This window comes from Syzygium oleosum, unplaced genomic scaffold, assembly GCF_021117445.2.
Source record: "Syzygium oleosum isolate NSW1041296 unplaced genomic scaffold, Sole_v2.1 Sole_v2.55, whole genome shotgun sequence".
In the NCBI taxonomy this organism is placed as follows: Eukaryota; Viridiplantae; Streptophyta; class Magnoliopsida; order Myrtales; family Myrtaceae; genus Syzygium; species Syzygium oleosum.
Window position 1 is genome coordinate 96,163 of NW_026607539.1, and position 21,416 is coordinate 117,578.

The 21,416-nt window shown below is 41.3% G+C and overlaps 2 pseudogenes; both read right to left on the bottom strand.

Moving 5' to 3' along the window:
* Window positions 1-2,843: 2,843 nt before the first annotated feature.
* On the bottom strand, window positions 2,844-6,131 carry LOC115687764 (uncharacterized; annotated as a pseudogene).
* A 14,357-nt stretch (window positions 6,132-20,488) lies between these two features.
* On the bottom strand, window positions 20,489-21,300 carry LOC115687746 (uncharacterized; annotated as a pseudogene).
* Between the last annotated feature and the right edge of the window lie 116 nt (window positions 21,301-21,416).

Consider the following 21,416-nt stretch of genomic DNA (forward strand, 5'->3'; position numbering starts at 1 on the left):
GGACAATGGACAGAATAACATGATGAGATGCCCCTACCCTAAAGTCCTATGGCCATTAATGCATGTCATGATGGTGGTGCCTTCAAAGTCCAACTAATTAACGCAAGTCATGATAAAGGGGGCCTCAAAGTCCAAGTTCCATCCAACGGCCAAGATCAAGCCTTGCTCTCCAAGTTCCATCCAACGGCCAAGATTTAATCTAACAAAGAGGTTTCTAGAAGGGCAAGTTAGCAAATAATTTTCGATGGCCAATTCGTAAAAATTATGAGGCGACGTCCTATAGTTCGGGTGTGATATCCTTGAGCACTCGACACGCAAAATCGGATCATAATTCGTGGCTATAATCGATCAATTGCAACTATAGTTTATTTCGAACTAACGGGCGGCTGCTAGAAATAAATTCTTTGATAGCCTTTCCCCTTTGGTTAGTATTCCCTGGGTGATCAGGCCAGAGCGAGAATTAACTAATAGAGCGTCGATGAAATCACTATTTCATAAAATCACCATATTTGGTCGAATTTTCATGATATCACACTGAACCAAATAGAAATGTTCCTGAAGGCACAATTTTTTCTCGCGGTAGATTAGTATTTTAACCGTCATACAAGTATCCAACACAGTTTCATCTAGAGATAGCATCTTTCTTTCAATTTTAAAGGGGTATCTGTTAATCTTCCTCTCCCTCTATTTTGTGTTCTCTTTTTGGTTCTGCTTTTGTTTAGAAAACAATCTTTGTTTTTGAGAGTTGCGTTGGTGCCCGTCAATTGAAGCAATATAAGCGTCAGTGACCGAGCGGTGACCGAGTTGTGTATGGACGACAGACTTTTATCTTCAAATACAGACATCGATAAGACCAGATTAATAAATTTACACGGTCTACAGCTTGAAATCAGGATGTGCACAAGCTCCATCTAGGCCTTTGGAAATGTAATGGGCAGTGTAGTTTAGAAGCGTGGTCTCCTTGTAGATTGGTGGGTTGTCTGCTGATGTCAATTCCTTGATGGGTCATCCAGCCTTAAAGATGGCCGAGGAGTGTCGCCGAAGAAGCACGCCACCAACACTCTCGGGCCTCTCTTGTTTGTCATGACTCGATGCTCGACACTCTTAAACCGGTCGTTTGTTAAGAGCTGCGAATATCTAGAACCGGTTTTAATGTTGATAAATATAAAAATTGCAGAATATCTAGAACTGACATTGACTACTCTTGTTAAAAACATTGTTTTCAATGTACATCTGTGTCATTTAGACAATTTTGAACCTTTCATTGTGAGGCTAGCATGTTTAACAAAGTTAGAATCAAGTTTGGATGAATCAAATAGCTCTGTTAGGATACTCGATGCACAAGGCATTTGGGAATGGTAAACGCAGATTTGTCTTATCAAAGAAAAGTGCAGATTGTGAAGACATGATGCTATTGTTACAGGGAAGATGCAATTAATTTTAATTCCTGAATTCTCAAGAGCTCTTCAACTAACTTAGCATATGAGAAAGTACAGTAATGGGGGCGAGAAGAGGATCGCAATGTGTTGACCAATCAAAACACGGTTTCAGAAAAATTCATAGATGAACAATGATATCTGGCCAAAGCTACTTACCTACAAAAGATCTTCAATGTTGATCACTAGCGCTCCAGGTTTTGGAGGAACGTCGATCCAGTGGTTCTCATGAAGCACTTGAAGTCCACCAATTTGATTTTGGAGGAGAATTGTGAGGAAGTCATTGTCTGAATGCTTTGTCACACCCAGGGTCAGCTTGGGCTGTGGGCATGGCGGATAGTAGTGGCACATGATCGTGTGTCCTTTTCCACACTCTCATCACATGCTTTGAATACTCCATCAGCATTTCTCTGCCATAGATATTGCGATGCATCAGAAAACTGAACTAGAGCTACTGTAAAAGTATGATTGGACAGATTCCCGGAGAATACAATAAAGGGTATTGGTATTTTGTATCAACTCTGGTGCAAAAGTTTGGTACTGCTACCGCTAGAACACTCATAAAGTCAACTGTCAAGGAACATCCTTTTTCTACCCAAAAAGAACGGAAATACCACCTCCGAGGTTCCCGTCTGTGAAAATGATTAATTATCAAGCATCATCTTACTGAATCGTCTCATTGATTGAGACAAGATGCAAAAGATTGCATGCTATAACATTTCTAGCGGAATTTAGGATGGTGGATTCTATCAATGTTAGGAACTTCTGACCGTCAACCTTCAATCATGTCCGAAGCTGATTATACACGCAAATGCTTGTTCTGATTATTTCTCAATGAGCATACTGTATAGTTCTGCCTCCTGTACAGAAGAGGCTGTACCAGCTTATGTTTTCGAGCAGAAGCATCCAGCTTCAACTCCCCTAGCCTGTAGTCCGTCTACTGAAATTGTTCTGTTGGGTGCATAGTGCCTTAGTTTGTTTAAGGATGTGTGGAGTTGACATGGAAATGGGTTGTTTTCATTTTTTTCTTGCTATTCAAGGATATGCGGAGTTGGCTCTCAGCTAGAGCAAAGGTCTTGGGCATTTTATGAATAGTCAAGGTTGCTAAATGACCTAAAGAGTTTGTGGGAGCATCACTTTTTTTTCTTTTTTTTTTTATTTCGACCAAAAAAAAAAGAGTTTATATTTTTTATACAGGGGTTGCGCAATGCAATATGATTTCTATGCCGATATAGAAATCTGCAGCATGTATATGCTTCTTTATATGACTTTGAACTTTGATTTGCAGATAGCTCAAAGGATAAAGACTTGCCTAGTACTTCATTGGACCAACATGAAGGAATGGATATGGACTTTGGTGAACGTAAAAACAGAAGGTTCATTTGTGGCGAGGAAGCTCTGAAAATATCACCCATAGAGCCGTACTGCTTGCGCTGTCCTATCCAAAGAGGTCATTTTAACATTGGGCCGCGCTATTTCCACCTCGATTATCTCTCTTTCCTCTTCTAATACTTCCATTTCAACCTCATTTTCTTTGTCGAGTTGATTGTAAACCCACAAAGGAAAGTAAATTTGACTTGAATGGTCAGCATTTGCATTTAGATTTCTCCTCCTACCGGCCATTTCCATCAGCAACATCCCAAAACTGTAAACATCAGCTTTATGAGAGACACCACCAATGTCCTTATAGAATAGCTCTGGAGACATATATCCCAAGGTTCTTCTTGCAACAGTCAACGATACGATACTGTGGTCTGCAAAATAAAGCTTTGCAAGCCCAAAGTCTAAAACTTTGGGAGTGAAATTTTGATCTAGAAGAATATTGTAAGGCTTGATATCAAAGTTTAGAATTTGCATGTTGCATCCTCGATGTAGATATTCTATCCCCCTAGCGACACCGAGAGAGATCTCATATATTCTCTTATAATCAAGAGAATAGTCGCCATCTTTAGAGAAAACGTGCTTATCCAAAGACCAATTCGACATGAAATCGTACACGAGAGCTTGCTTAGAGTTGTTGATGCAAAAACCAACAAGTTGAACCACATTAACATGGTGGATCCTTCCAATAGTAGCTACTTCTAATTTGTACTTGAAATTTCTTGTGATTTTCTTGATATCTGAGTAAGAGTACCTTATGGGCAAAAAGTTGTTATGAGCTTGTAGGAATTCTTCGATGTTTCCGTCCATTGCCAGTTGCCTCCTCATCAACTTATAGATTAAAAATACCAACACACATGGAATTCCGATAATGAATTTTGTTGCGACGAAGTGGCCTGTGGAGAAATTAGACCATAGATTAGCTTATTGTAACGATTCTTTTACAAATACAGTTGTTTTTGTCAGAGTGCTTCATAATTGTGAGGAGAAAAAGATTAGTCTTACCCAAGACAAAGGCGAGATTCGCAACTGCATTTAGTGCAACATTATTCGTGCTGCTCCACGTAGAATTACCTGTAGAAATAAAGAGAATTTGTTCCAGATGACTAAACGTGACTCATTCGAATTAACGACCAATCAATGAACAACTAAATCTATCATTTTAGCAGTTAAACATAACAGAAAAGTCACGCTAAGCCATAACCCAAGTCCAAGATAAATTCATACAATCGCTGCACAGTGCAAAGACGCACTTTTGTTGCAATGTGGAGACGTGTGAAATAAAGAACAGTCAACAAGTTTCACTCTCCTAGATAGCGCTCCTATCAAACTTTATTCTATCCACTAGTGGAATCCATGTTATCGTAGCCTGATCTTTTCTCTCGAACAAAGATTTAGCTTTTGTTCCTCTAGATGCACCAATTGATTTCACAAGTTCATGAGTCACTCGCGCGGAGTTCTAATTTATAGACATCATCTAATATGTGCTCAATTTATTCACCCACATAAAAAAGAGCCATACAAGGGGCAGGAGCTACAATCAAATTTAACATTTTCCCCCAAACAAATATAAAGGAATAGTGTCAAATCCGGAAAAGCTCCATGGTTTGCAAAATCAAAAAGAGCAATGCTGCCGAATCTACTAAACTTTTTTACTTAAAGTACTGTGACAATTTTCACTATTGGATATGTAAAGAAATTTGTTGGCAGCACACAGCAAAAGGCCGATACCTTCACCCAGGGAGATCGTCAGGAGAGAGCTCAAGTCCGAGCCCGTCAACATATCCAGTTGAACCTACATTCACTCAAAAGCTTAAGCCAATGAGTTATGGGCCAACTATGATATATTAACTGCTTAATACCACATCAATTTTCCGATGTGAGACTTCTCTAACACAACTCACACATGTATCTCAACAATCTCACCCTCATGTGGGAGCTCAGTGTTAGGTTTGCTCCCCCTTAATTTAAGTATTCTTTTACATCAGCTTATCTCAACTTGAATCTCCAAGTCATTGGGACACCGGAACAGATTGGGGGCTCACCAATTAACCATCGACTCTAATACCATTTGTAGGGAGCACGCAGCAAAAGGCCAATACTTTCATCCAGGGATCGTCAAGAGGGAGCTCAAGTTCGAGCCCGTCAACGTATTCAGTTGGACCCACCTCCACTCAAAAGCTTAAACCAATGAGTTATGAGCCAACTAGGATATATTAACAGCTTAACATTACATCAATTTTCCGATGTGGGACTTCTCTAACACAACTCACACGTGTATCTCAACAAAATTAATACCCCAACTTTTGGGTCCCATAAATTACATTATCCAATTGAACCTTGCCACGTAACCCAGAAAGTAAATTTTGTAAGATCTCTCGATAGAGCTCTCATGTGAGAAAAAGGAGGAGGAAGAAGAAGAAAGAGAAAAGTTTCAGGGAAAGTCGCTTACGGGAGTAATAGTGATCGCATCCCTTCCTTCGGTATCTGAAACCTAAGAAGCAAAATGGTAACCTTCTATCTGGCAAATGGAGCTCGTCACATAAGAGAGTGAATCCCCCCGCCATCATGTTGTGGAGGTCCATGTATGGGGAGCTCACGCGATTATACTGATCCCCTTCTCCCCCCCAATTATAACCCGATGCTAATGACATCATGGTTATGGTGCAAGAATCCTTGATGTCCCGTACTCTGAGATAATACCCAAGTAGAGCATATGAGTACACTTTCATTTGGGAAACATTAGGAGGCGTGTCGGCAGAGTGTGCTCCCTCGATGCATGATTTGGTATCGACGTATGTAGTAGAAGCAATGGGTTGTGAGCACTTCATGAAGGTCACCGTCATTAGTGAGTATCCATAGGGAGGGACACCGTTGGGAGGGAAACTATTAGGAGGGACTTCGTAAAAAGGAGAGTATGGACTGAAGAAGTTGCTGAAGTTGGAGTTCGCGAAAGAATAACGAGGGAGAGATGAGCAATTACCCTTTTGAAGTCCGTCGTCAACCATCGTCATGAAACCGTCAAACTTTTCTTCGTCAAGATATTCATCGTAACTGATCGACTATTGGCCAGCAAACAAATATAGGACAATATGGTTATTTTCACAAGCTAGCTCATACCCAGGGTGGCCGCATTCTTTCGGGTCACCTTTCAATCGAAAGGGGTAGCTTATATTATGTACCTCACCGCAAGATGAAGCAGCGCACAAATGATTCTTCTTCGCACCACAACCGATACCTAATAGTAGAACATGCAACGTGAGAAGTAAAACATGATACATAAATATGGTGCTGAAAGGATAAATCATCTCTCCGCTGTTTTTAGAAGCAATGAAAGTTTTAGCTAATTAGTAATGCGATGCAGGCTCAATAAAAGGGATGCAAATTATGATTGAACAGACTTGGAGTCGTCGGTGATCGAAGTGTCCAAGTCAACCAATAAAACAAAGTCAAGCGAAGAAAAAATAAAAGATGTGGACCAGCTATAAGTTTTATTATGTTAGTGGCAATTACTTAGAAATTGTTGTACATGCAGTCAAGCGCACGTAACGCGGTGGCGGATTGACTCGTACATAGCCTTCACATTAATTAGAAAGGAAACATCTCTGCAGTTTCCAGGTTTGACGTTTTTTGGCAAATTGATTCTCTCTAGGAATCAATTTTAGTCTTGTAAAAATGAATCGATTTGAATATTTTTGTACCCTAAAATTGAACCAAAATTCTTTTAAGGGAGGCATCTGGTGTTGCATTTTAATTCAAGGTCAATATTTTATAGGTTTCACCTTTTAAACTGTGAAGACGAAAAGAAAAAAACTTTGTTCGAAAGCCTAAACGGGCCTTTGGATGGGCCGAAATGGCCCTCTAAAGGGCCTGGCCTACCCTTCTGCGCTGGCGCAGAGGGAGGGCCCTCCTACGACTAGCACATGGCAATAGCAAGTTGGCCGAACTTGACCGCTGCCATATATATATATATATATTTTAAAGTTGGCTTTTGGCCCAATTACGACAATTCCTCTCTCTCTCTCTCTCTATTATGGTCCGATCAACCCGGATATTTCGTGCACGGAAAGCTCGCGACTTGACCTTTCCAAAAATGCAATCCAATTTCTCATAAAGTGCCGCGATTGCCGATTCCTATGAATAGAGCCAATTGTACAGCTAAGAGAAAAAGTTACTATCTCCCTCGAGAGAACTCCCATGGAAGTGATCCTCGAGGCGTTGAAAAACAACTGTCGGGAGCGTGCAACATAAACTAGAGAGATTGCCTAGAAGGAGGTCAAGTCCGAATCTTTCAACATATCAAATTGGACCCGTATTCACTTAAAAGCTTAAACCAATAAGTAATGGGTCAATCAAGATATATTAACTACTCCATATCATACCAATTCTTCAATATGAGACCTTTTCTAACACAATTCACAAATGCATCTCGACAGCGTGATCCAGCAAGGCTAGACCAGCAGCCACCAGTTTTTTCTCTTAATATCTCTCCCTCACTTTCGTGGGTGTATCTGCCTAAGCACTACAAAAAAACATGATTTTTGCGACGAATTTTGCGACGAAAAATTTGGAAAAATCCGTTGCAAATCGAATTTGCGACGAATTTAGCGATGGAAAAAATTCCGTCGCTAATAGGTCGTCGCAAAATTTTGCGACGGAAAATTTAAATTTCCGTCGCAAATTTGCGACGGAAAAAAATTCGTCGCAAATAATTCGTCGCAAATTAGCCACGAACACTATCCGTTGCAAAATTCGTCGCAAAATTCGTCGCAAATTATTCGTCGCAAATTTCGTCGCAAATTAGCCACGAACACTATCGATCGCAAAATTCGTCGCAAAATTCGTCGCAAATTAGCCACGAACTTTATTCGCCGCAAATAATTCGTCGCAAATTAGCCACGAACTTTATTCGTCGCAAAATTCGTTGCAAATTAGCCACGAACTTTATTCGTCGCAAAATTCGTCGCAAAATCCGTCGCAAAATTAGTCACGAACTTTATTCGTCGCAAAATTTATCACAAAATTCGTCGCAAAATTCGTTGCAAAATTCGTCGCAAAATGTATTCGTCGCAAATTAGGCACAAACTTGATTCGTCGCTACTTATTGGTCGCAAATTAGCCACGACCTGTAATGGTCGCAAAATTCGTCTCTAAATATTCGTCGCAAATTTTACACCATTTCAGCCATCAAAACTTGTCCATATCAATAGCTACGCATTAATGAACATCATATAATACATTCAAAACAATCAAAGGACACGAGAAAACCATAGATTCCACTTCAGAAACAGAAAACGAACAAACCAGACACAATGCCATATAATTGAAAAATGTAACTGAAGGAAAGATGCTAGTCCGCAAAAAAATAATGATATATGCAAAGTTGCAAAGTCTGACATGATGATATTTGATATCCAATCTTATAATACATTCAAAACATTCATAGGAGGCGGGACAACCATAGATTCTCGTTTAAAAACGAAAAATCGATGCACTGCACACAAGATTGGGCAGCTGTGGTACTCGGTAGGACACCAAAAGCAGTCACTTTTGTCGACTCCTGATGAAATGTGGATACATAAATAAAGATATTCAATCCGTCTAGAATATAAAAGAAGTGTTTATGCATGAAGGTGGAACTAGGTATAAAAAAACAAGTAATAGGGTCAACAAAAAAACGTTTCAGGACGAACATCAATGTTCTTACATATGAATATGAGTCAACTTTGACATCCACTGTACTTTTTTCACCCTTGTAAACCGTATTCCTGTCACCTAGGAAAAATTAGATCCTTGTCAAAATAGCATCGCAACAGTTTAGTGACTTAGAGAGGTGAATTACCAACACCAATTCCCAGGAAGAGAGGACTCAAAGTCAATTAAGGCATGTATTTCTACAATGTTCAAATATCATGATTTTTTTTAACAAGCATGCCATCCTGGGATCTCTAAATTTTCAGTTTTTAGCAAGCAAAGAACCTTGTTGTAAGAAAGTTGTGCACAAAAAGTAATTATAGGGCAGGAACATATTGGGTGAAACTGCACTTATGTCATAAAAGATTGTGAAGCAAGCTTACCCCCGATTTTGGCAATTTTAACTACAAAGGACCGAGAAAATCATCGTCATCATCATCAATCTCAGCATCATTGTGTTGCTCATCATTGTGCCCATCACCTGTTGGATTGACGGGAGGTACAGGAGGAACCTCACCGCAATTGATGTTGAGGTGTCGCATAACGATTTGCATTTGTTGTTTCAAGTCATTTATTTCTTCGTCCCTCTCTACAATTATATTTTTCAGTTGATTCACTTCTTGGGTCAATTGCTCGTCATGTCGTGTCCTCCTTCGACCAGTCGCATTGGATGATGAAGTTCCAACATGATCCGGCATATACATCCTTGACAAGGATCCCATCCAAATATTTTTCCTTTTTTCATCCCACCTGTTGCCTCCACCCATAATGCCATACTGTCAACTGATAGCTCAGACGCAGCACAACCATCACTACCACTAGCTTTGCCCATTAAAAGTTCATCATATTTTTCCTACATTAACAATATAGATGAAAATAAAATAACTTCAAATATATATCTACCATAAATATTAAAAGCATTCACGGTTTTCATTCTAGTTTCCATAAAGCCCAAAGTATAACCTTACATACCTTAACAGATTTTGCTCGATCGCCAATCCATGTCTTATCTTTCTTTTGAAATGTGCGTTCAAATGTAGCAGCAAATGTCGGTTCCGTCTCCAATTCTTGTGCCTACAAAATGTAAACATGAGTAATTGAATTAAATTAACTTATAACTTATTTAACAGACTTACCAGTCGTTTGCGATAGTCCCCAATATTGATACAGCCCCCAGCATATGTGGCAGACCCTTCACTAGAACTAGAAGAGCGATTCTTTTTATTCAGCTCACTGATTTGCTGACTCCTTTCAGTTTCCCAAATTCTGTTAATTTCCGTCCAATTGTCAGCTGTAATGAAAGCCGGCTTTCACTTTCTTGATCTTCGCTCTATTCATCACATTTCGTATAAAATCACTGACTTTTTTCTGAAAAATTCTTCTCACTTCATTCTCTTCCTCTTGAGCCCACCTGAACTTCCGCTGCAATCAATACAAGAAAAGTCTAAAAGCTATTATGATGGTCACATATCCATTACCATGCACCAAACAATTCGATGATAGACTTTGTTAAGTTCATCTTGGGGAAAATATCTGGTCCCTTTAGTACCGAAAACTAAAGAATTGTTCTGGTCCATTTACATCATTCTTGACCATCAATATACTACACCGAACTTAGTTGGTGAGAAAATAAAATATCTAAAACTTACCTTGAACTCATTCCACCACAAATCTTTCACTTCTTGTGGAACACTTCTGTAATTAATATACTGCCACATCCAATAGTTTTTGACTATTTTATTCAGTTCCCTCACAACAAACGGAGCATCCGTGAATCTGCAAACATACGGATATTGTGCAACATCGACAATTCAGTTGACATCCATATCTAAAGCCATAAATATTACATATACTAAAAAAAATGAAGTAGTTACAAATCTCCAAATGGGCATATCATGAATCGTTGATCTTCTTCACCTGTGTTTCCGTCATTATGCGAATGTTGCGCTGAATAATAAGGAGGAACGGAAGGAGAGGGAGCCAAAGGAGATGGAACTGGAGGAGATTCAGTTGGCATGTGGCCAAGTCCCATAACATGTTCTTGAGCGTTGGAGGAAGGACCAACGTGTCCATATTGTCCATCAACATATTATGGTTGAGGGTTAGATGAAAGGACAGGAGACGAGGAAAGGGACGGGGACGAGGATGTTGAAGAGGCTGGTCTTCTATGCATGTGACCTCCACGTTTATACTGACAAGTAGGAAGGTTAGACAAATATGTAAAAAAATATGAACACGTATTACGGACACATAATGACGTACATGACGAAGCTTACCATTTTGGTTCAGAAGCAGAAAATGTTCCCTCTTAATTATCCAATGCCGAGTGTTTATGACGGGTAATTTCCTACGAACAAATATACTATGAATTGCACTCATTTTGATATCAAACATCAATATATGAGCATGATATGCCATGCTAAGCCGACATTAGCTATAATTAACAACACGATCCACTTTCAAACCACACGATAATTCATCAAGTACAAGAACAACCATGAAACATCAATTTCAGCCACATGATCTTCGTTCTCGGCCACATGATCATCAATCAAAGTGCCTGGCCACAGGCATTATAAGCCATTAATTTTTGTGGGCATCTAAAAAAATTTAAATTTCACTCAAAGTGGGTGGCCACAAGTATTCTAAGCCATTATGTAAAGTTTTGAAATTTAGTTATTTCTTTATTTTTTAATTTTTTGGGGCACCTAAAAAATGGTAAATTTCACTAAAAGTGGGTGGCCACAGGTATTATAAGCCATTCTATGAAGTTTTCAAATTTTTGATATTTTAAATTTTTTTTTGGGCACCTACAAAAATTTAAATTTCACTCAAAGTGGGTGGCCAAAAGTATTCTAAGCCATTCTATGAAATTTTGTAATAAAATTAATTTTATTATTTTTAAAATATTTTGGGCACCTAAAAAAATTAAAATTTCACTAAAAATGGGTGGCCACGGGTATTTTAAGCCATTCTGTAAAGTTTTGAAATTTTTTTATATTTTGTATTTTTTTAATTTTTTTGGCCACGTAAAAAAATTAAAATTTCATTAAAAGTGCATGGCCACAGGTATTATAAGCCATTCTATGAAATTTTGAAATTATTTATTTTTTTTTTGCCACCTAAAAAAATTTATTTTTCATTCAACGTGGATGGCCACATGTATTCCAAGCTATTTTGTGAAGTTTTGAAATTTTTTATTTTATTATTATTTTTACATTTTTTGTGCACCTAAAAAAATTACAATTTCTCTCAAAATGGGTGGCCACAGGTATTTTAAGCCATTTTATAAAATTTTGAAAATTTTGAATTTTTTATTATTATTCTTTTTTTGGCACCTAAAAAAATTACAATTTCTCTCAAAGTGGGTGGCCACAGTTATTTTTTGCCATTTTGTGATATTTTGAAATTTTGGTTTTTTTTAATTTTTAAAACAAAATTCAACAAATTTAATATTTTCCCAAAATATGACTTTTTTTAATTTTCACGAAATTTTTCTGAATTTTTCTACACTTGTTCAATTTTAATGCATTTTCTGAATAAACGCTTAATCAACCACCCGATCATCATTGAACGCTTAATCGGCGATATAATGGAAAAATTAACCAGTCGAACATCGATCAAAGCAACATGCAATCCTGAAATCGACCCCTAACTTAGCCAACTAATCAGACACTAAACAATCCCTAAACAAATCCGACTAAATTTCATTATAGTAGGTAGGGTTTAGGGAGTTGCTTACTTGGTTCAAGGCCAAGAAAAACCAAACAATAATTATATTTTGGCCGGTCGGCCAGTGGCGGGCTCGGCGTGGGCATGGGCCCAAGTGTTGGCTAGTCGGCCAGGTGATCGGCCACGGCCGGGCGAACGACGGTGGAGCTGGGCGGTGACGGCGTCGGGTCGCGGGCGGGAGGTGGCCGGACGGGCGCGGCGGGCAGGCGGGCGGCGGCCCGGGCCTGGCCGCGTCGGTGGCGGCCGGGCGGCGACGGCCTCGGGCGGCGGTTGGGCGGCGACGGCAACGGCAAGTGCTCTGGGCGAGGTTGGGCGGCGACGGCCGGGCGGCAACGGTTGGGCGGCGGCCGGGCGGCGACGGCGAGCTCGTAAAGTCTGGGCGGCAATGGCTTCAGTACTGCAAGGCGGCCGCGAGGCGGGCGGGCGAGGCCGGGCGGCGACGGGCACTGGCGGCGGCGACCGGGCGGCGACGGCGAGCTCCGGCGAGGCCGGGCGGCGATGGCTTCGTGCGGCCGCGAGGCGGGTGGGCGAGGTTGGGCGGCGACGGCGGGCGGCCGCCGGGCGGCGACGGCGAGCTCGGGCGAGGCCGGGCGGCGACGGCCAGCGGCCGCGAGGCGGCCGCGAGGCCAAGGCGGCGAGGCGCGCGGGCGAGCTTCGCCAGGCGAGCAGCGACCTCACGCGCGGGCAGGCGACGACGGGGACGGCGGCGACGACGATGGGGGCGACGGCTGAGAGCTGCAGGGCGGGCAAGCGCGACGGCGGTCCAGGGCACTCGGCGAAGACAACGGGAGGAAGAAGAAGAAGAAGAAGAAGAAGAAGAAGAAGAAGAAGAAGAAGAAGAAGAAGAGTAGTAACACAGTCCGTGACAGTAAGAGGAGTAACGCAGTCCGTGACAGTCAGAAAATAAGAAAAGCTGACAGGGCACGTGTGCGTGCAGGGGGAGAGAGAGAGCCGGACTTTTTTTGTCCGACGCAAATTTGCGATGGACGCAAATTTGCGTTTGTCCGTCGCAAATTTGCGACGGACTCATTTGCTACCGTCGCAAATTTGCGACGGACGAAAGGAGTCCGTCGCAAATTTGCGACGGACTTTTTTTATCCGTCGTAAATGTGGGAGGGAATTTTTTTCCATCCCAAATTTGCGACGGACTAAAATTTCGTCGCAAATTTGCGACGGACATTTTTTTGTCCGTGGCAAATTTGCGACGGAATGCTAGTCCGTCGCAAATTTGCGACTGACGTTTTTTCTCCGTCGCAAACATTTTTTGGTCATTTTTTGGTCCGTCGCAAATTTGGGTGGGAATTTTTTCACGTCCCAAATTTGCGACGGACATTTTTTTTCCGTTGCAAATTTGCTAGGGAATTTTTTTCCCGTCCCAAATTTGCGACGGAAATTTTGTCCGTTGCAAATTTCCGACGGACTTTTTTTGGTCCGTCGCAGATTTGCGACGGACACTTTTTTTGTCCGTTGGAAATTTGCGACGGAATGTTGGTCCGTCGCAAATTTCCAACTGACTTTCTTTGGTCCGTCGCAAATTTGCGACGGATATTTTTTTTGTCCGTCACAAATTTTTTACGGACATTTTTTTGTCCGTCGCAAATTTGCGACGAACATTTTTTATGTCCGTTGCAAATTTGGGACGGAATGTTGGTCCGTCGCAAATTTGTGACGGACATTTTTTATGTCCGATGCAAATTTGGGACGGAATGTTGGTCCGTCGCAAATTTGCGACGGACTTTTTTTCCGTCGCAAATTTGCGACGGATATTTTTTTTGTCCATCGCAAATTTGCGACGGACTTTTTTTCCGTCGCAAATTTGCGACGGATATTTTTTTTGTCCATCGCAAATTTGCGACGGACTTTTTTCTGTCGCAAATTTGGGAGGGAATTTTTTTTCCTTCCCAAATTTGCGACGGAAATTTTGTCCGTCGCAAATTTCCGACGGACTTTTTTTGGTCCGTCGCAAATTTGCGACGGATATTTTTTTTGTCTTGCGACGGACATTTTTTTTGTTCGTCGCAAATTTGTGACGGAATGTTGGTCCGTCGCAAATTTGCGACGGACTTTTTTGATCCGTCGCAAATTTGCGACGGACATTTTGTCCGAAGCAAATTTGCGACGTATTTTTTTCCTGTCCAAAATTTTGCGACAGACAATATGTTTTCATTGCAATTTTCCGACGGATTTATTTCGGATTCCTAAAATAAAGGACATTTTCGAATCTGTCGCAAATTTGCAACGGATTCGAAAAATTGCCGTGAATTTCACTTCCGTCGATAATTCTTCGATGAATAGTAGCCACGAATAAGTTGTTGTCGTAAAATGAGCGACGAAATTAGCAACGATCCAAATCCAATGGAAAATAGAATATCGCAAATGTCATCGCACGAATAATATTTGACTTGTCGTCATTTAGCGACAAATTTTCCGACAATCAATTAAATTAATAAGAATAATCGACAACAACAATAATAACAACAACAATAATGAAAATAGCAATAACAATAATAACAAGAACAATAATAATAATTATGACATAAAAATAACACTTGTCGCAATAATAATTTAACTAAAAGTGTTTTGTCACAACAATTTTAATCTTCGTCTTCGTCTTCGTCCTCGTCTTCGTCTTCGTCTTCGTCCTCGTCTTCGTCTTCGTCTTCGTCCTCGTCTTCGTCTTCGTCTTCGTCTTCGTCTTGATTTTCATCTTCATCTTCATCTTCATTTTCATCATCTGTCTCAAAATCAAATTCTGAACCATCTTGTACATTTAATTCGCAAATTTCAGTTGGATCCACATCTATCATTGCTCCACATGGATCTCGTAAAGTTGGAATGTTATATTCCTCAGTTTCAACCGTGTTACAAACTTCCTCTTGTTGATAGGTTCTATCCTTCCAGTGTTCCTCGATTTTTCTCCGTGCTTTGATTTTACATACAGCCCACCAATCAGCTTTGTCACGTTTCAAACTAGGATATAATGCATAACATACTTGAATTGCTTGTTGTGCCAAGACAAATGGTTCGTATTTCATATACCTTTTCTTGTGATTTATTTCAACTAAATTAAACTTTGTATGCACCTTCATTCCTTTGACGGGGTCGAACCACTTGCACTTAAATAACACAACATGCATCATTAAAGGTCCATGGTACTCTATCTCTATGATTTCATCCAACAAGCCATAAAAATCATCTTTTGAACTGCCACCATTGGATGACCGAACACACACACCACTATTCATTGTAGCTTTTCCCATTCCATATTCTTGAGTGTGAAAATTATATCCATTTATGAAATATGCTGGCCAACTTCGTACTCTTAACTATGGACCCCATGACAAATGATATAGCAATTATTGCTCTCCAAGTTCATTATGATTACTGTGAACCTAAGGTTACACACGCAAGGTCAATAAAATATATTTTAATAAATGATGTATAAAATAACTTGGTTTTGGGCCATAGGCAACTTACATATGTTTTGAACCATGCTGCAAATTGTTCATCGCACAAACGGTCAAACTCATTTGGTGGTAGTCCACACATTGAAGTTTGGAAAATCCTAGTAACAAATACCATTTATATATTAGCAAATATTTGACACACAATACATATATTTGCAAATTTACACTTACACGAAGTATGGCTCGACTTCTGGGCAGTTTAGTAAAATATATGTATGGGCTGCATGCAATTCTTCGCCTGTTAAGTAACGAAACTGACATGCGCCGCTTGGTCGACCCAGATCTTTGAAAATAGAGAATGCTTTTTAATTGGGATCACTGGGGCCCTCATCATTTCTGCCTGCTCTCCGCCTCTTGCACTGCACGTGCGGCTCAAAATAGTATAACGCAAATGTTGTCACTTCTTCCACAATATATGCATTACAAATTGAAGCTTCAACACATGCCTTATTCTTCACTTTTTTCTTCAAATGATATAAGAATCTAGTTGCAATAGAAAGAAACTTATCAGAACATAATATATAATAAAGTAATTTTAACTTTATTTAAAAAAAATTACCTCTCAAATGGATACATCCATCGAAATTGGATGGGACCTGCAACTTTGGCCTCATAAGGCAAGTGAACTAAGAGATGCTCCATCGAATCAAAAAATGATAGAGGAAATATCCTTTCTAAGTTGCAAAGAATAATTGGAATATCTCTCTCCAGTTTCTCCATGTGTGATGCTTTTAACACTGTCGAGCAAATATCATGCAGGAAATTGCTTAACTCTGTAATGGCGCCCCACACAAAGTTCGGTAGAACTTCCTTGAAAGCTATTGGAATTAGTCTTTCCATCAATATGTGACAATCATGACTCTTCAAACCTGTCAACTTGCATTCATTCAAATCAGCACATCTCCCGAGGTTCGAAGCATATCCATCAGGAAACCGCACAGATTTCAATCATTGACAAACAACTCGCCTCTGCTCCTTATCCAATGTATAAACTGCTTTTGGTTTTGGTCCCCTGCTGCTTGCATCCACATCTAGTGTTGGCCGATCACAAATATCTCTCATATCTTTTCTTGCGTTCAAGTTGTCTTTTGTTTTTCCGGTGACATCCATCATAGTATTTATGACATTGTCGAAAACATTCTTTTCTATGTGCATGACGTCAAGATTATGATGAATAAGATGGGCCTTCCAATACGGTAGATCCCAAAATATACTGCGTTTTGTCCACTTATATATGCTTTCGTACGCAAAAGTCGTACCGTAAGGGTTCTGAACAACAGTTGGAAAGTCCTGCACTCGCTCCCAAATTTGATCGTCGGTTAACCTCAATGGTGGACGTGTTCTTTCAGTCCTATTCTTGATGAACTCTTTTTTATTCCTTCTGAATGTATGATTTATCGGTAAAAATTATCTGTGACAGTCAAAATAGCTGGGCTTCTTTCCATGTTTTAATCTAAATGACTTTGATCTCTCCAAACATATCGGACATCCTAAGATCCCAGCTGTACTCCATCCAGATAACATTCCGTAAGCTGGAAAGTCATTTATCGTCCAAAGAAGAGCAGCCTTCATTACAAATGTTTGATCGGTAGAAACATCATATGTAAGGACACCTTCCTCCCATAGCCATTGTAACTCTTCAATCAATGGTTGCATATAAACATCTATTAACTTTTTCGGATTTTGCGGGCCAGTCACGATCAATGTCAAAAACATATAAGGTGTCTTCATGCACATACCAGGTGGAAGATTGTACGGCGTTAAGATAACTGGCCAACATGAATAACTTTTTCCTGATTTCCCAAATGGGGCAAATCCATCGACACAGAGACCTAACCTGATGTTTCGAGACTCTATCGCAAACTCAGGGTACGTTCTATCAAAATGTTTCCATGCCTCTGCATCTGAAGGATGACACATTAGATCCTCTTCTGTTTCATGATTTGCATGCCAAGTCATGTGTTCGGCAGTGGCTTGAGACGCATAAAGCCTTTGCAATCTGGGGATTAAGGGCAGATAAAACATTTGCTTGCATGGTCTACGCTTCTGATTACGACCCTGCCTCCTGTTAATCTTGTACCTAGGTTGGCTACAGAATTTGTAAGATTCTGCATTTTCATCATCTCTCCAACATAACATACAACCCCTACTACATACATCAATCCTTACAACCGGAAGATCTAAGTTATCCACTAGCTTTTTCATATCGTAAAAATCACTTGGCATGCTGTTATCACGAGGCATTGTTTCCCGCATTACGTCAACAAAAGAGTTGAAGTAATCTTGCGACACATTATGCTCTGCCTTGATATTTAACAGTCTTGCTGTCACTGATAACTTAGTGTGGTTGTCACAACCTGGCCATAAAGGTTCATCTGCTGCTTTCAACACTTCCCAGAACTGATTAGATGAAAAAGCTCCATTACACACATTCTCATCAAAACCCGTTACTCCTATCTCTTCCAATTGTGATGCATGACTAGTACCCACTTGTTCAGGTGCAGGAGTAAAACTAGTACTTGCATGGTTCGAATCTGAAACAAAATTCTAACCAGCTGCATCAATCACCATCCTCTCGTATGGGTTCAATTGGTCATAATAGCTACATTCTTCCCTAACTAAAAATTGGTCACTTCTTCGATATCCTTCATCAGATATAAATGGTTCACCATGGCAAGTCCAATTATAATAATTCGGAGTAAACCCAAATCTACAAAGATGTTCTCTAACTGTGTCACACACATGAAATTTACCATTACTGCACTTTCTACATGGACACCTTAACTTATTTCCATCCATGAACTCATATTTACTACTAGCAAAGTCTAAAAATAGTTCCAACCCAGTACGAAACTCATCGGTCAATCCTCGACGTCCAGGTAAGTTCTTATTATACATCCAAGCCCTGTCTCTTTGTATTGTGTCTGTATTAAAATAAAAAAATCTCGTAAAATATCATATCTACTGTTGTTAATTAAAACCATAAAATTATGAAAATTAAAATTTTGTTTTTCACGCAACAATTACTTTGAAATTTAAAAAATTGAAAAAATTACCATGTAAAAAAGACTTACCCAGATATTTGACTGAAATCTTGGTAGCAGAAAGTGGTCAATTTAAATAGAATTGCAACGTTCACTTGGATTGCGAGACCTTCAATTGGACACGTACCTAAATAAAAGCAAAATCACTTAACATTCATTTTTAAATTATTTTTTATTTTTTCCGAATTTTTTAAAAAAAAAATTTCTTATATGACCGGGCCGACGCCGGCGAGGCCGAGCGGCTCGCCATGGCCGCCGGTCCGGCGACCGGGCCTGATCCGGGCGAGGCCGAGCGGCCTCGGCCATGGCCGCGGCCGACCTCGCCGCCGCCCACTGGGCGATGGCGAGGGCGACCGGTGGCCCGGGCGAGGCCACTCGGCCTCGCCCAGATCTAGGGGAGGCCGAGTGGCCTGGTCATGGCTGCCGGTCGACCTCGCCGTCGCCCAGCTAGGCAACGGCGAGGTCGACCGGCGGCCATGGCGAGGCCGGTCGGCCTCCGCCAGATCTGGGCGAGGCCGCCATGGCGGCGAGGTCGACCGGTGGCCTCGCCCGGGTGTGTCCGTCGCAAACTTGAGACAGAGAAAGACCGTCCGTCGCAAATTGGTGGCCATCGCCGATCCGGCGATCGGCCACCAATTTACAACAAAAACAGAATAAAAAAGTCAATAAAAAAAAATTTCGCATCAAGCGATGAATAGAAAGGACAGGACCGTATTAGTCGCATGTTTAGTCACGAAATTAGCTACGATACTTACCGGTGGAAAAGCTTTACCGAGATTGATTTCTGCGCGCACGGCTTGTTGAGAGAAACGAAAGAGGGAGAAAGCAGGAGAAAAGCGGGCAACGTGACGAATTACTACTGAGAGAGAGAAATTGACGGATGGGGTGCATATAACGAAATTAATTTTCCGTCACAAATTAGCGACGAATCCATTTTCGTCGCAAAATCCGTCGCAATTTGCGACGGATATAATATTCGTCGCTACTTTCGTCGCACAAAATTGCAATGGAAAATCAATCCGTCGCAAAATTCGTCGCACATTTGCGACGGAAAATTAGTCGTCGCTAATTTGCGACGGAATTAGCGACGACCAACATTCCGTCGCAATTTTGCGACGAAAGTAGCGACGGAAAATAATTTCGTCGCAAATTAGCGACGAAATTTGCCACGGAAAATAATTCCGTCGCAAATTTGTGACAGAATTTGCGACGGAATTAATTTCCGTCGCAATTTTGCGACGGAATTATTTTCCGTCGCAAATTTCGTCGCTAATTTGCGACGAAAATATTTTCCGTCGCAAATTTGCAACGGGAAATTTTTCGTCGGTAATTTGCGACGGATTTCTAAATCCGTCGCAAAGTTTGTCGCAAATTAGCGACGAAAAATTTCCCGTCGCAAATTTCCGTCGCAAAAATCATGTTTTTTTTGTAGTGAAGTGGAGGTAGCGGCGGCCATGTGGTGGTCACTAAAGGCCAATCAGCACTTGGTGGCCTTCTCCAAGCCCTTGCCGTGGTCCGGCGGCGGCCCATCCAGCCCTCCTTTCTCTGTGATTGTGTGAATGTGAGTTAGGGGATGTATAACCCCACTGCAAACTCAGTCCCTACAATGGGACTTGGAACCTCAAGGACGACTTAAATTAGCACTTACGAACCCAAGACATCGATAGATGAATAAGGGATTCTGATGACCTTGGACCTTGTGGCCGAACCCAAATTAATGTGGGACAGACAAGTATTGAAGTAGTAATAAAGTTTCATAATTAAGGATAATATGGTTGACAATGCTTTTTATCAAGCTCATACATCTGTTGAGCAGGTGTCGACTCCACTCAGTTAGTTAGCGTACTTAGCCTTGTAGTCCTTCCAAAGCTGGTCGACACTCTTGCCTAGCAGGTCAACAAAGTAGTCATCGCTGTAACCAGTCCTCATCTTCTTGTTCAGCTTGGCCACGAACCCCTTTCTGAGGCCATTGCAATAGTCAAGAAAGTGAGCCGTGACGTCGTATCCCTAGTCCCACCTATTGCCCTGGCCCGGCTGCACCCAGTGGCCCGGCACGTACCCCGACCGGAGCCTCTCAAAATCTGCGATCCCCTCGATGAGCCCTCCTGGGGCCTGCCCATTCCCATCCCGCTGCCACACGTGCGTCATCTCATGGTACATGACCCCTGTGAACTCGCTCTTCACATCCCCCAAGAAGCCCCCGAGGTACGTGGTGCTCACGTGGACCTCGTCATTGCTCGTGTACGCCACGCCGTCCATGTTCTCTATGATCAAGCTTACTTTCCCGACGCTCTTACGAGCCCCGGGGGTGTTCTGATGGAAGGCCCTGCATATGAAATCGGTGGCCCCCGTCAAAGTCTTGCGGCTGTACGGAATGCCAATCTCCTTGGAGAAGCGGACACCGCCGGTAGTGTTGCCGGCGTTGTTCGTCACAGTGTATTGCACAGCATGGGATTGCATGGAAGATGAGAGGATGACCAGCGTAGCAAGGAAGAGCATTTGGGTTGACATGGTCAAGGTCAGACGGTTGTTTTCTGGTACTTTTGTTTTGTGTTATGCGCCAGGACATTGTCTTCCAACATTGGCTATTTATAGAGGAAGCTGAACGACAGTGCATCTCATGGAGTGCATGGTCCGGGAGGTCAAATTTGCGAGACGATGGC